Consider the following 16,928-nt stretch of genomic DNA (forward strand, 5'->3'; position numbering starts at 1 on the left):
GCATTAAAATTCAACAGAACAACAGCACGGGCCATCTATCTACAATCAACATAGACAAGCAAGATACTATCAGGTACTAAGTTCATGATAAATTTAAGTTCAATTAATCATATTACTTAAGAACTCCCACTTAGATAGACATCCCTCTAATCATCTAAGTGATCACGTGATCCAAATCAACTAAACCATAACCGATCATCACGTGAAATGGAGTAGTTTTCAATGGTGCATCACTATGTTGATCATATCTATTATATGATTCACGCTCGACCTTTCGGTCTCACTATTCCGAGGCCATATCTGCATATGCTAGGCTCGTCAAGTTTAACCTGAGTATTCTGCGTGTGCAAAACTGGCTTGCACCCGTTGTAGATGGACGTAGAGCTTATCACACCCGATCATCACGTGGTGTCTGGGCACGACGGACTTTGGCAACGGTGCATACTCAGGGAGAACACTTTTATCTTGAAATTTAATGAGAGATCATCTTATAATGCTACCGTCAATCAAAGCAAGATAAGATGCATAAAAGATAAACATCACATGCAATCAATATAAGTGATATGATATGGCCATCATCATCTTGTGCTTGTGATCTCCATCTCCGAAGCACCGTCATGATCCCCATCGTCACCAGCGCGACACCTTGATCTCCATCGTAGCATCGTTGTCGTCTCGCCAACTATTGCTTCTACGACTATCGCTACCGCTTAGTGATAAAATAAAGCAATTACATGGTGATTGCATTGCATACAATAAAGCGACAACCATATGGCTCCTGCCAGTTGCCGATAACTCGGTTACAAAACATGATCATCTCATACAATAAAATTTAGCATCATGTCTTGACCATATCACATCACAACATGCCCTGCAAAAACAAGTTAGACATCCTCTACTTTGTTGTTGCAAGTTTTACGTGGCTGCTACTAGGCTTAGCAAGAACCGTTCTTACCTACGCATCAAAACCACAACGATAGTTTGTCAAGTTGGTGCTGTTTTAACCTTCGCAAGGACCGGGCGTAGCCACACTCGGTTCAACTAAAGTTGGAGAAACTGACACCCGCCAGCCACCTCTGTGCAAAGCACGTCGGAAGAACCAGTCTCGCGTAAGCGTGCGCGTAATGTCGGTCCGGGCCGCTTCATCCAACAATACCGCCGAACCAAAGTATGACATGCTGGTAAGCAGTATGACTTATATCGCCCACAACTCATTTGTGTTCTACTCGTGCATATAACATCAACGCATAAAACCAGGCTCGGATGCCACTGTTGGGGAACATAGTAATTTCAAAAAAAATCCTACGCACACGCAAGATCATGGTGATGCATAGCAACGAGAGGGGAGAGTGTTGTCCACGTACCCTCGTAGACCAAAAGCGGAAGCGTTAACACAACGCGGTTGATGTAGTCGTACGTCTTCACGATCCGACCGATCAAGTACCGAACGCACGGCACCTCCGAGTTCAGCACACGTTCAGCTCGATGACGTCCCTCGAACTCCGATCCAGCCGAGTGTTGAGGGAGAGTTTCGTCAGCACGACGGCGTGGTGACGATGATGATGTTCTACCGACGTAGGGCTTCGCCCAAGCACCGCTACGATATTATCGAGGTGTAATATGGTGGAGGGGGGCACCGCACACGGCTAAGATATCAATGATCAATTGTTGTGTCTATGGGGTGCCCCCCTGCCCCCGTATATAAAGGATCAAAGGGGGAAGGTGCGGCCAGCCTTGGGGCGCGCCAGGAGGAGTCCTACTCCCACCGGGAGTAGGACTCCCCCTTTTTCCTAGTTGGATTAGGACTTGGGAGGGGGGAAAGAGGAGAGGGAGAAGAAGGAAGGGGGGGCGCCCCCTTCTCCTTGTCCTATTCGGACTAGGGGGGAGGGGCGCGCGGTCCAGCCCTAGCCGCCTCTCCTCTCTTCCACCTAGGCCCACTAAGGCTCATTATGTTGCCGGGGGGTTCCAGTAACCTCCCGGTACTCCGGTAAAATCCCGATTTCACCCGGAACACTTCCGATATCCAAACATAGGCTTCCAATATATCAATCTTCATGTCTCGACCATTTGGAGACTCCTCGTCATGTCCGTGATCACATCCGGGACTCCGAACAACCTTTGATACATCAAAACATATAAACTCATAATATAACTGCCATCGAAACGTTAAGCGTGCGGACCCTAAGGGTTCGAGAACTATGTAGACATGACTGAGACACGTCTCCGGTCAATAACCAATAGAGGAACCTGGATGCTCATATTGGCTCCCACATTTCTACAAAGATCTTTATCGGTCAGACCGCATAACAACATACGTTGTTCCCTTTGTCATCGGTATGTTACTTGCCCGAGATTCGATCGTCGGTATCTCAATACCTAGTTCAATCTCATTACCGGCAAGTCTCTTTACTTGTTCTATAATACATCATCTCGCAACAAACTCATTAGTTGCAATGCTTGCAAGGCTTAAGTGATGTGTATTACCGAGAGGGCCCAGAGATACCTCTCCGACAATCGGAGTGACAAATCCTAATCTCGAAATATGCCAACCCAACAAGTACCTTCGGAGACACCTGTAGAGCACCTTTATAATCACCCAGTTACGTTGTGACGTTTGGTAGCACACAAAGTGTTCCTCCGGTAAACGGGAGTTGCATAATCTCATAGTCATAGGAACATGTATAAGTCATGAAGAAAGCAATAGCAACATACGAAACGATCGAGTGCTAAGCTAACGGAATGGGTCAAGTCAATCACATCATTCTCCTAATGATGTGATCCCGTTAACCAAATGACAACTCATGTCAATGGCTAGGAAACATAACCATCTTTGATCAACGAGCTAGTCAAGTAGAGGCATACTAGTGACACTTTGTTTGTCTATGTATTCACACAAGTATTATGTTTCCGGTTAATACAATTCTAGCATGAATAATAAACATTTATCATGATATAAGGAAATAAATAATAACTTTATTATTGCCTCTAGGGCATATTTCCTTCAGTAGTGCTTAGGCGAAGACCTGCGCAGATCACATCACCATCACCGTCACCACGCCGTCGTGCTGACGAAACTCTCCCTCGACCCTCTGCTGGATCAAGAGTTCGGTACTTGATCGGTTGGGTCGCGAAGACGTTCAACTACATCAACCGCGTTAACCTAATGCTTCCGCTTTCAGTCTATGAGGGTATGTGGACACGCTCTCCCCTGCCGTTGCTATGCATCTCCTAGATAGATCTTGCGTGATCGTAGGGAATTTTTTGAAATTGCATGCTACGTTCCCCAATAGTGGCATCCGAGCCAGGTCTATGCGTAGATGATATGCACGAGTAGAACACAAAGAGTTGTGGGCGATAATAGTCATACTGCTTACCACCAACGTCTTATTTTGATTCGGCGGCATTGTTGGATGAAGCGGCCCGGACCACCTTACATGACCACGTTCATGAGACCAGTTCCACCGACAGACATGCAACTTGTTTTGCATAAAGGTGGCTGGCGGGTGTCTGTTTCTCAAACTTTAGTTGAATCGAATTTGACTACGGCCGGTCCTTGTTGAAGGTTAAAACAGCACACTTGACGAAAAATCATTATGGTTTTGATGCGTAGGTAAGAACGGTTCTTGCTAGAAGCCCGTAGCAGCCACGTAAAACTTGCAACAACAAAGTAGAGGACATCTAACTTGTTTTTGCAGGGCATGTTGTGATGTGATATGGTTAAGACATGATGTGATATAAGTTATTGTATGAGATGATCATGTTTTGTAAAAGTTATCGGCAACAGGCAGGAGCCTTATGGTTGTCGCTTCATTGTATGAAATGCAATCGCCATGTAATTGCTTTAGTTTATCACTATGCGGTAGCGATAGTTGTAGAAGCAATAGTTGGCGAGATGACAACGACGCTACGATAGAGATCAAGGTGTCAAGCCGATGATGATGGAGATCATGACGGCGCTTTGGAGATGGAGATCAAAGGCACAAGATGATGATGGCCATATCATTTCACATATTTTGATTGCATGTGATGTTTATCTTTTATGCATCCTATTTTGCTTAGTACGGCGGTAGCATTATAAGATGATCCCTCACTAAATTCCAAGGTATAAGTGTTCTCCCTGAGTATGCACCGTTGCTACAGTCATGCCGAGACACCATGTGATGATCGGGTGTGATAAGCTCTACGTTCACATACAACGGGTGTAAGACAGTTTTGCACATGCAGAATACTCAGCTTAAACTTGACGAGCCTAGCATATACAGATATGGCCTCGGAACACTGAGACCGAAAGGTCAAACGTGAATCATATAGTAGATATGATCAACATAGAGATGTTCACCATTGAAAACTACTCCATCTCACGTGATGATCGGACATGGTTTAGTTGATTTGGATCACGTGATCATTTAGATGACTAGAGGGATGTCTATCTAAGTGGGAGTTCTTAAGTAATATGATTATTGAACTTAATTTATCATGAACTTAGTCCTAATAGTTTTTGCATATCTATGTTTTAGATCAATAGCTCGCGTATAGCTCCCCTGTTTTATTTTTGATATGCTCCTAGAGAAAACTAAGTTGAAAGATGATAGTAGAAATGATGTGGATTGGGTCAGTGATCTCAGGATTATCCTCATTGCTGCACGGAAGAATTATGTCCTTGATGCACCGCTAGGTGACAGACCTATTGTCACGACCGGTTTTTCAATAAAATAATTATTGAGAAACCAATCCCTGTTACGGACCAGCGAGGAAGAATTCCTTCTCACTGATAGACAATATATTGGTCACAGAGGAAAAATACCAGGAGTACTAAATATAATACAAGGTTGAGCAGAGACTGCCCAACAATTTATTACACGCACGCCGATAAAACTATACGGCGGATAGGGTGGCAAACTACTAACTCACGATAAAAAACGGTGGTGGAAATATCATCGCGAAGCGAGTGACATGATTCCAGAACACTACAACTCTTCGAGCGTCGGAGTGAGGCTCGAGAGGACTTATTGCGGGTGGCGGAAGCGTAAACGATACAAGTGACCAATATCCGGGATCGCGCAGGACTGACTGGGACTCCTCTAGGCGTCGGACGCGCTATCAAACTCTTCATCCAAGAGATCGCCTTCGTCAACATCTGGCCAAATCAACAAGCCAGGTGAGTACTATGAAAGTACTCGCAAGACAGTTCGGACATAAGGTATAACAAATGCAAACATGAAACACATGAACAAGTTAACCAGAGCGATCAGACATAGAGATAATAAATACTGGGTGCCAAGCGAGGGTCTGAATGACGCCTCGAGCGGAAACTGCAGAATAGTAATGCGGGTGCCAAACGAGTGTCTGAAAGACTCCTCGAGCGGAAAATGCGGAATAATAATACTGGTGCCAAACGAGTGTCTGAAAGACTCCTCGAGCGGAAAATGCGGAATAATAATACTGGTGCCAAACGAGTGTCTGAAAGACTCCTCGAGCGGAAAATGCGGAATAACAATGCCGCAGTCGGGCGTCGGGGCGACACCACATAAAGGGCTTATAACAGAAAATAAAGACAGTACATGCCACAGTCGGACGTCTGAGCGACATCGCATAAAGGGCTTATATTTAAAGTGAGAAACGAGTACACGCCACAGTCGGACGTCTGCGCGACGTCTCATAAAGGGCTTATATTGTAACACAACAATACAATAGTTCTGGAATATAACTTATCACAAGCACGAGACAAATATAATGTTAGTCCATCCACAGGAATAACAATGAAATTGAATTTACCACTTGAGCTTGTTCACCGGGGGCAAGATTTTCACACGGATAGATTTGGATGTAAAGTCTACATTACTGATCATGGATACGATGATTTGGAAAGAATTGACTCTGCAGAGTTTGTACTTAACCACAGCCAACGGATTTCAGTAGTCACGGGGACTAGTTCCGTCTACGGTGTTCTGGAAGGAACACGTCTAACCAGTACACACCCAATTTAACCATCCGAAGCCAGGGATCACCCTCGGCAACATTCAGGAAAAACCCTGAGTCGGGGAGGCTACAACCTCGTGTAGCATGGGATCAAATTTCTATACGCGCGCTATAAGGGGGTGCCCCCCCTCTCGGTCCCAACCGGAAACACCCATGCCCCCTGACCGAATGACTGGCTTTAATCCTGGGCCAAGGTACCATCATCCCGGCCTCTCTGTTTGGTGTGCACACGGAAAGAGGTTACCAACTTACTAAACCGTATCCTGGCAATGAGACATGTGGTAGCACGGAAAGGGGAAGGGACGATAACACGGCTCCAACCATGTTAACGTCGGAAAAGTCGGATGACACAAGGCTGGCATGCTACAACAGTACCACCTTGCTGCCCTTCATGTCACCACATGATTAGGCCACCTCTCAGCAGAGGTCATCGCAACTTTGGAACATGCGGGAAAAGATCGATAACGTGGCTCCAACCACGTTAACGTCGAAGAAAGTCGGATGACGCAAGGCTGGCATGCTACAACAGTACCACCTTGCTGCCCTTCATGTCACTACATGATTAGGCCACCTCTCATCAGAGGTCATCGCAACTTCGGAACAACCAGGTCGTTGCCTTACAAGCAACGAGGTATTTATCGACACTCACAAGCCACGCACAAACTTTCACATGAACATGCAAAACATCTGCCATATCAAATGTTCAAACATGCTTGCCTGGTTCGGAGAAGTCGGAGTCTAGCTCGGCGAAGTTCGCGGCTCCGTCCCCTCTCCCGGAACCTACGGCAATCACGAAACGGGGTACTAACGTGAAAACCAACACATGCACAGAAACTTTGCCAAATATTTTTCAAAAACATCCCATAAAAAACTAGACAAAATTTGGAGATTGACAGAAAAAGAATCACTCAAAAATACCTTTCCATTAAAACGTTATAAAGGTTTCTGTCCAGGGACCTTTCTGTAATGAAACAGAAAAGTTCCAGGGTTTTAACTGAGAAAACAGAAAACGCTTCGGCTGGGAATGCGCAAGCGCAAGGAGAAAACGTATTTTGCCCGAAGGCGCCAACAGAAAACGGTTCGGGGAAATAAAACAGAGGCTGACACGCGGGGCCCGCATGTCAGGTCTGAAAGCTCGCCGGCGCCCGAAGACGGCGGTGGACGCCGGCGTCGAACCACGGCGAGTTAGGAGAAACGGAGGGTACCAAGAGCTTCAGTGTCCTCTTCCGCGTCGGTGGGTGGTGGACTCGTCCAACGGGGAGCACCACGTCGACGGCGACACTATCTCCGGCGGACGGCGGTTCGGGTGAGGTTGGGGAACTCCGGTGGAGGGCTGCAAAGTACGAATTGAGGCGCGGGTCAGAACGGGTGATGCAAGGAGAAGCTACTGGCAAGAGAATGGGGGCTGCGGAGCACACACGGGGGCGAATCGGGCTGGATCCCGTGGCGGGTCGCGGCGGCCGGAGTCGAGGAAGGAGACCCCCTCGCGGCTCTTCCAGTGGCTGGGCATGCTCTAGGGGAAGTGTAGGGCTGGTGGGTGCTCGAGTTGAAGCTCGGGACCTCTATTTATAGGCAGATCGACGGGGTGGCCGTGAACGGAGAATCTCCGGCGAGCGATTACGGCGGAGCGGTGGGTTGGCAGAGGGTTTGAGCGGTCGGGCAGCATCGGTGGATGTTACGGGACTCGTTTTGCAGCTAAACGGAGCTGGTCTTGGCGTAATGGCGTCTGCCCACGGTGAGGTGACCGCACGGGCTCAACGGCGGCAGAGAGCGCGCTCCGCGCCCTGGGGTTCACGATGAGAGCGGCAGCGCATTCGGGGGAGTGGACGGCCACGCGGCGGTCTCCGGTGGTTTGGACGGTGCTGGGTGGAGTCGGCGGCGCCGTGTCTCCCGCTGGCGCCCGCAAAGCCGCCGCCGGCGTCGGTCACGGGGCGGCGCACCTTCTGCTGCTCGTCGCCGACGCCCGCAAGATGCCAGGCACTCGTGCGGTGCAGGAACGAGAGGGCGAGGACGAGGAGCAAGGCGACGCGAGGGTACTGGCAAGATCGACGCCCGTTTCTGAAGAAAACGACAGCAGCCACTTGACTGAACTCTGAACTTACTGAATCTTGACAGTGACCAAGCATTGCAGGTGTTCGACAGTAGGTTTTGGTAAAGAGATAAATTTTTCTGGAGCTGTAACTTGGTGAGATGATCACTCAAAGCACCCAGGGGCTGCATGAATTTACTTGGAATTTTTGGAGAAAGTTTTGAATGAATTTCACCAAATTTGGCAAATCTGGTCCAAACTTGCAGTTGATGTAGTTTGAAATTTTTGAACTGGAGACCAGTGGATCTTCATGGTTCCAGGTTGAGGGTTCAAAGGACTAGGAGGGGAAAAAGGTTTGGTGGCAAAAATCAAAACAGAAAAAGGAGTTCCTTTGTAAATCTCCAAGTGCTATAAGAGAAGACAGAAATTTATTTGAATAGAATTTGAATGGAAAATAAATACATGGGGAGGTTCAACTTGCTGGATTTGATGCAAATCATGATCCAGAGGTGAGGGAGTGTTTAGGAGAGAGGATTTGCACTAGTGCCATGGCAAGAAGGAATAGTTGAAAGTGGCAAAGTACTTTCCAAAAGCCATAGTGCATTCTCAAAAATATTTCAAAGGTTATTTTCTCAAATGAAAAACATTTTGTCTTGAGTCCAATGAAAAGCAAGAACCTCCAAGACCAAAGGAAGATCTTGGGTGAATCCAAATAAAATTTTTGCCATAAAGAAAAATATTTGAGAGTGAGAGTCCTCTCGAAGAAAATTTTTAAATCACTCCCTTCAAGTCAAATAAAATCTTTTTGAAAAATTCCAAATAAGAACTTGGGTGTCACACCTATTGCAGGAGCAGATGCAGACGTTATGAACGTTTGACAAGCTCGGTATGATGACTACTTGATAGTTTAGTGCACCATGCTTTACGGCTTAGAACCAGGACTTCAAAAAAAATTGAACGCCATGGAGCATATGAGATGTTCCAAGAGCTGAAAATGATATTTAAGACTCACGCCCGTGTTTAGAGGTACGAGACCTCTAACAAGTACTTTGCCTACAAGATGGAGGAGAATAGCTCAGCTAGTGAGCATGTGCTCAGAATTTCTGGGTACTACAATCGCTTGAATCAAGTGGGAGTTAATCTTCCAGATAAGATAGTGATTGACAGAGTTCTCTAGTCACTATCACCAAGTTACTAGAACTTCATGATGAAATATAATATGCAAGGGGTGACGAAAATGATTCCCAAGCTCTTTGCTATGCTGAAATCGGTGAAGGTGGAAATCAAGAAATAGCATCAAGTGTTGATGGTTAACAAGACCACTAGTTTCAAGAAAAAGGGCAAGGGAAAGAAGGGGAACTTCAAGAAGAATGGCAAGAAAGTTGTCACTCCCGGGAAGAAGCCCAAGTCTGGACCCAAGCCTGAAACTGAGTGCTTTTACTGCAAAGGGCCTGGTCACTGGAAGCGGAACTGCCCCAAGTATTTGGCAGATAAGAAGGATGGAAAAGTGAACAAAGGTATATTTGATATAAATGTTATTGATGTGTACTTTACTAGTGTTCATAGTAGCCCCTAGGTATTTGATACCGGTTCAGTTGCTAAGATTTGTAAATCGAAACAGGAGTTGCAAAATGAACATATACTAGTTAAGGGCGAGGTGACAATGTGTGTTGGAAGTGATTCCAAGGTTGATAAGATCACCATCGCACACTCCCTTTACCTTCGGGATTAGTGTTGAACCTAAAATAAATGTTATTTGGTGTTTGTGTTGAGCATGAATATGATTGGATCATGTTTATTGCAGTACAATTATTCATTTAAGTCAAAGAATAATTGTTATTCTGTTTACATGAATAAAACCTTCTATGGTCATACACTCAATATAAATGGTTTATTGAATGTCGATCATAGTGATACACATATTCATAACATTGGTGCCAAAAGATGCAAATTTGATAATGATAGTTTAACATATTTGTGGCACTGCCGTTTAGGTCATATTGGTATAAAGCGCATAAAGAAACTCCATGCGGATGGACTTTTGGAATCACTTGATTATGAATCATTTGATGCTTGCGAACCATGCCTCATGGGAAAGATGACTACGACTCCGTTCTCCGAAACAATGGAGCGAGCCACTAACATATTGGAAATAATACATACCGATGTATGCGGTCCGATGAGTGTTGAGGCTCGCGGCGGGTATCATTATTTTTTAACCTTCACAGATGATTTGAGCAGATAGGGGTATCTCTACTTAATGAAAAACAAGTCTGAAACATTTGAAAAGTTCAAAGAATTTCAGAGTGAAGTGGAGAATCATCGTAACAAGAAAATAAAGTTTCTACGATCTGATCGCGGAGGCGAATATTTGAGTAACGAGTTTGGCCTTCATTTAAAACAATGTGGAATAGTTTCACAACCCACGCCACCTGGAACACCATAGCGTAATGGCGTGTCCGAACGTCACAACCGTACTTTATTAGATATTGTGCGATCTATGATGTCTCTTACCGATTTACCACTATCATTTTGGGGTTATGCATTAGAGACAGGTGCATTCACTTTAAATAGGGCACCGGCTAAATCCATTGAGACGACACCGTATGAACTGTGGTTTGGCAAGAAACCTAAGCTGTCGTTTCTTAAAGTTTGGGGTTGCGATGCTTATGTGAAAAAGCTTCAGCCTGATAAGCTCGAACCCAAATCGGAGAAGTGCGTCTTCATAGGATACCCAAAAGAAACTGTTGGGTACACCTTCTATCACAAATCCGAAGGCAAGATCTTTGTTGCTAAGAATGGATCCTTTCTAGAGAAGGAGTTTCTCTCAAAAGAAGTGAGTGGGAGGAAAGTAGAACTTGATGAGGTAATCGTACCTTCTCTCGAATTGGAAAGTAGCTCATCACAGAAACCGTTCCCGTGATGCCTACACCAACTAGAGAGGAAGCTAATGATAATGATCATGAAACTTCAGATCAAGCTACTACCGAACCTCGTAGGTCAACCAGAGTACGTTCCGCACCAAAGTGGTACGGTAATCCTGTTCTGGAAGTCATGTTACTAGACCATGACGAACCTACGAACTATGAGGAAGCGATGATGAGCCCAGATTCCGCAAAATGGCTTGAGTCCATGAAATCTGAGATGGGATCCATGTATGAGAACAAAGTATGGACTTTGGTTGACTTGCCCGATGATCGGCAAGCCATCAAGAATAAATGGATCTTCAAGAGGAAGACAAACACTCATGGTAGTGTTACTACCTACAAAGCTCGACTTGTCGCAAAAGGTTTTCGGCAAGTTCAAGGTGTTGACTATGATGAGATTTTCTCACTCATAGCGATGCTTAAGTCTGTCCAAATCATGTTAGCAATTGCTGCATTTTATGAAATATGGCAAATGGATGTCAAAAACTGCATTCCTTAATGGATTTCTTAAAAGAAGAGTTGTATATCATGCAACTAAAAGGTTTTGTCGATCCTAAAGGTGCTAACAAAGTGTGCAAACTCTATCAATCCATCTATGGACTGGTGCAAGCATCTCAGAGTTGGAATATACACTTTGATAAGGTGATCAAAGCATATGGTTTTATACAGACTTATGGTGAAGCATGTATTTACAAGAAAGTGAGTGGGAGCTCTGTAGCATTTCTGATATTATATGTGGATGACATATTATTCTTTGGAAATGATATAGAATTTCTGGATAGCATAAAAGGATACTTGAATAAGAATTTTTCAATGAAAGACCTCGGTGAAGCTGCTTATATATTGGGCATCAAGATCTATAGAGATAGATCAAGACGCTTGATAGGACTTTCACAAAGCACATACCTTGGTAAAGTTTTGAAGCGGTTCAAAATGGACCAGTCAAAGAAAGGGTTCTTGCTTGTGTTACAAGGTGAGAAGTTGAGTAAGACTCAAAACCTGACCACGGCAGAATATAGAGAGAGAATGAAAGTCATTCCCTATGCCTCAGTCATAGGTTCTATAAAGTATGCCATGTTGTGTACCAGACCTCTTGTGTGCCTTGCCATGAGTTTGGCAAGGGGGTACAATAGTGATCCAGGAGTAGATCACTGGACAGCGGCCAAAATTATCCTTAGGTACCTAAAGAGGACTAAGGAAATGTTTCTCGGTTATGGAGGTGATAAAGAGTTCTTCGTAAAGAGTTACGTCGATGCAAGCTTTGACACCGATCTGGATGACTTTGAGTCTTGGTCTGGATACATATTGAAAGTGGGAGCAATTAGCTAAAGTAGCTCCATGCAGCGCATTGTAGACATAGAAATTTGCAAAATACATATGGATCTGAATGTGGCAGACCCGTTGACTAAACTTCTCTCACAAGCGAAACATGATCACACCTTAGTTTTCTTTGGGTGTTAATCACATAGCGATGTGAACTAGATTATTGACTCTAGTAAACCCTTTGAGTGTTGGTCACATGGCGATGTCAACTATGGGTGTTAATCACATAAAGATGTGAACTATTGCTGTTAAATCACATGGCGATATGAACTAGATTATTGACTCTAGTGCAAGTGGGAGATTGAAGTAAATATGCCCTAGAGGCAATAATAAAGTTGTTATTTTATATTTCCTTATATCATGATAAATGTTTATTATTCATGCTAGTAACCAGAAACTTGATACATGTGTGGATACATAGACAAAACACTGTGTCCCTAGTAAGCCTCTACTAGACTAGCTCGTTAATCAAAGATGGTTAAGTTTCCTAACCATAGACACGCATTGTCATTTGATGAATGGGATCACATCATTAGGAAGATGATGTGATGGACAAGACCCATTCGTTAGCTTAGCATAATGATCGTTAAGTTTTATTGCTATTGCTTTCTTCATGACTTATACATATTTCTTTGACTATGAGATTATGCAACTCCCGAATACCAGAGGAACACCTTGTGTGCTATCAAATGTCACAACGTAACTAGGTGATTATAAAGATGCTCTACATGTGTCTCTGAAGGTGTTTGTTGGGTTGGCATAGATCGAGATTAGGATTTGTCACTCTGAGTATCGGAGATTTATCTCTGGGCCCTCTCGGTAATGCACATCAAAATAAGCCTTGCAAGCGATCTGACTAATGAGTTAGTTGCGGGATGATGCATTACGGAACGAGTAAAGAGACTTGCCGATAACGAGATTGAACTTGGTATGAAGATACCGACGATCGAATCTCGGGCAAGTAACATACCGATGACAAAGGGAATGACGTATGTTGTTATTGCGGTTTGACCGATAAAGATCTTCGTAGAATATGTAGGAACCAATATGAGCATCTAGGTTCCGTTGTTGGTTATCGATCGGAGATATGTCTCGATCATGTCTACATAGTTCTGGAACCCGTAGGGTCCGCACGCTTAACGTTCGATGACGATTTGTATTATGAGCTATGTGTTTTGGTGACTGGATATTGTTCGGAGTCCCGGATGAGATCACGGACATGACGAGGAGTCTCGAAATAGTCGAGAGGTAAAGATTGATATATTGGACGATAGTATTAGGACACTTGAATGGTTTCGGGACGTTTTGGATATTTATCGGAGTACCGAGGGGTTACCGGAACCCCCCGGGGAAGTAATGGGCCAACATGGGCCATAGGGGAGAGAGAGGGGAGCCCACAAGTGGTGGCGTCCCCCCATGGGTTGTCCCAATTGGACAAGGGGAAGGGGGCGCGGCCCCCTTTCCTTCCCCCTCTCCCTCTCCTTCCCCCCTTTCCCCCTCCATGAGAAGGAATAAGAGGGGGGATGAATCCTACTAGGACTGGGAGTCCTAGTAGGACTCCCCCCTCATGGCGCGCCCCCTAGTGCCGGCCTCCTCCCTCTTCCTCCTTTATATACATGGGCAGGGCACCCCTTGGAGATATGCCAATTGTTCCAAGCCGTGTGCGGCGTCTCTCTCCACGGTTTACTCCTCCGGTCATAGTCACGTAGTGCTTAGGCGAAACCCTGCGCGGATCACATCACCATCACCGTCACAACGCTGTCGTGCTAACGAAACTCTCCCTCGACCCTCTGCTGGATCAAGAGTTCGAGGGACGTCATCGAGTTGAACGTGTGCTGAACTCGGAGGTGTCGTACATTCGGTACTTGATCGGTTGGATTGCGAAGACGTTCGACTACATCAACCGCGTTAACCTGACGCTTCCGCTTTCGGTATACGAGGGTACGTGGACACACTCTCCCCTCTCGTTGCTATGCATCTCCTAGATAGATCTTGCGTGATCGTAGGAATTTTTTTGAAATTGCATGCTACGTTCCCCAACAGTTGGATCTATATCTAGCGGTCCATATCACGGCGACGAGGCTGTCAGCTGCGATGTTGTAGGTGGTGGCACATCTGATGGTGGCCTGGGAGGTGGGAGGAGGCTAGAACACTAGGGTTGCCCAAAATGGCAAGGGAAGTGGGCTTAAATGGGGAGGGTCCAGGGTTAGGAGGGTTTCCGGACCCTCCGATCGCGATCCGATGGTTCCGGTCGAAGGGGTAGGCTAGGCGGGTTGTGTAGGCCGTGTACATGGGCTAGGCTGAGATGAGACGAAAAAAGGACAGTCCTGCAATAGGTTTGAAAATACCGAAAACGTCTGTCCAGCTATAGTGTCGCTATAGTTTAATGGTTCGGGTACCAAACGACCTCCGAATGCGACGAAATTTGGTAGGCGGTCTACTTACAATATAACCAGGACGCACGCTAGCTTTCAACCCATCCCAAGAACATTTTTATCCCACTTAATATTCAGAGATGCCGCAGGCGCGTGCGAGTGTGTTTGGTCTTGAACCGGTCCGCGAAGGCAACAGGGAGAAACGGAAACCACGAACGGATGCAAGTTTTGAAAAAATGGCAACAACGGAGTGCCGATGCAATGCCAATGATGCGATGATGAATGCAACAAACAAATAATTAACACAGCCATCATGAAAAAATATGGAAGGCATCTGGAGCATCGGTCTCGAGCTGCTACACCAAGTAAAGAACTTAAAAGTAAATGTTTGAAAATAAACTATCGGTTTGTCTACAATAGAGAGGTTAGACGCGGAGATGTCAAATAATGGTGTGCAAGAAGTGTGTCGTTTCAGCTTTAATAGCAGACCTTGTGATTTGATTCTACATCATTCATTATGCATTCAGTAGATGGTTCAACCTTGATTAGTTTAACTCCTACATGTAGGGATTGTTCTCCTCTATTGTCCTACATCAATGTTGTCATATGCATGGTCATTTCAACAATTAAGTTCGTGAGACCGGACAGACGCTTTAAGTGTTGTAGATTTCTGTTATCCTCACATTGTTTCGCTCCTCGTAGATACCAACACCTAGAGGTCATAGATTCGCTGAACAATATGTGTTACCTTTGTAGGTCTTTCAATCATGTTGCATGAGCCCTTAATTGGACAACACGCATTACACACTCAACAGATAATCAACTTAATAATCAATCATACAACTTGTTTCACAAATGACAACATCAAGAATAGAAAGAAATGAATTCACCACCCAAAACTCCTATGGGGGATTACTCATGCATCAGAGAGGAATAACCAACAAACACTATAAGATCAAATAGGGGAAACCATATCAATGATATTGCAAATTACCGCAATAAGATGGATGATCAGTCTGATCTCAATCTCTGATAAAGTATGAATAGAGTTACAAATCCTAGCCTTACAAGGTGGAACTACTCTCTGGTTATGATGTAGCCTAATGAAGGGGGTGATGTGGAGAAAGCCCCAATGGATCTAACTGAAGTTCCTCTCTCTCGGATCTCTTCTCCAATGTTTTGATGGTGATTGTGGCGTCTTCCTCTCCTTTCTGTGTATGCCTCCCTTCACAAAAGTTGTTTGTATCGATGATAAGGAGGCCACAAAGGTTGGTACGAGCGCAAGCGCTCATACTAGGTGTCTCCTTCTTTCCTGGTGCGCCTGATGCAGTTTCCCTTAAAAGGGAAAATATCACTGATGTCCGATTTATCTGGATATTACTCCATTCCCTTACAAAAGTGTTTGGGCATACACAACAATTAAGAAAACATGTTTCTTCCTTTTTGAAGTGTTGTCGTTAGTAAAAAGGAGAGAACCGACAAAAACCCTTTGCAAAAAACGGATGAAAATACTCATTTGGAAGTGTCAAATTATAGAGCCACCAACTTCCCCAAGCTTAAAGTGTTACTCGCCCTCGAGAAAATAAGAAACATAAAATCGAAGGAGAATTTTAAATTGGGTGAAAAGGATTGCCAGCTCGTGAAGATATAATATGCTCATTCTCATAAATCCTGCAATCTTAATTAAGAGAATATTTGCATTTGAGTGGTTCCACCAAAGCTCGATGCCTAGCCACAAATAGTTTTTATAACTCCCAAAAATGCTTAGAGGGTAGGACTATCTGCATGCGTTCATAGGGGTGATTATATGTGTGTATGTCTGATATATTATTCAAGTAGAATATAGATTATAAGGCGTACACTTGTTTTCAAACAAAAGGAAAAAGGTCTCCATTGCCTACTTTGATGTCACCAGATACAAAGGTCTATCAGTTAGGGCATCTCCAACACCGACCCTCAAACCGCCCGCATCCATTCGAATCGTGTTGTCCAGACCGCAAAAGCCATCGAACGCAGGCCTGCATCGGTCCGCCGAGCGGTCCGGGCTTGTTTCCTCCTGCAAACTGGAAACAAACATGGGGGAGGGGTTGCAGGAGTCCGGATACGAGAAACATCGCTCTCTGCCCCCCTGGAACACCCAAAAAACGCAGAGCCTGCGCTTTTGTAGCAACCCGCACTATTTCCGTGCCAAAATCCTCACTCTCTTCTTCCATCCCCCGCCGATGTCCGCCCAATTCCCGCTCTTTTATCCCACCATCTCCTTCCTTCCGCCGCCGATGCATGGAACTGTCGAAG

Source organism: Aegilops tauschii, chromosome 6 (genome assembly GCF_002575655.3).
Source record: "Aegilops tauschii subsp. strangulata cultivar AL8/78 chromosome 6, Aet v6.0, whole genome shotgun sequence".
NCBI lineage: Eukaryota > Viridiplantae > Streptophyta > Magnoliopsida > Poales > Poaceae > Aegilops > Aegilops tauschii.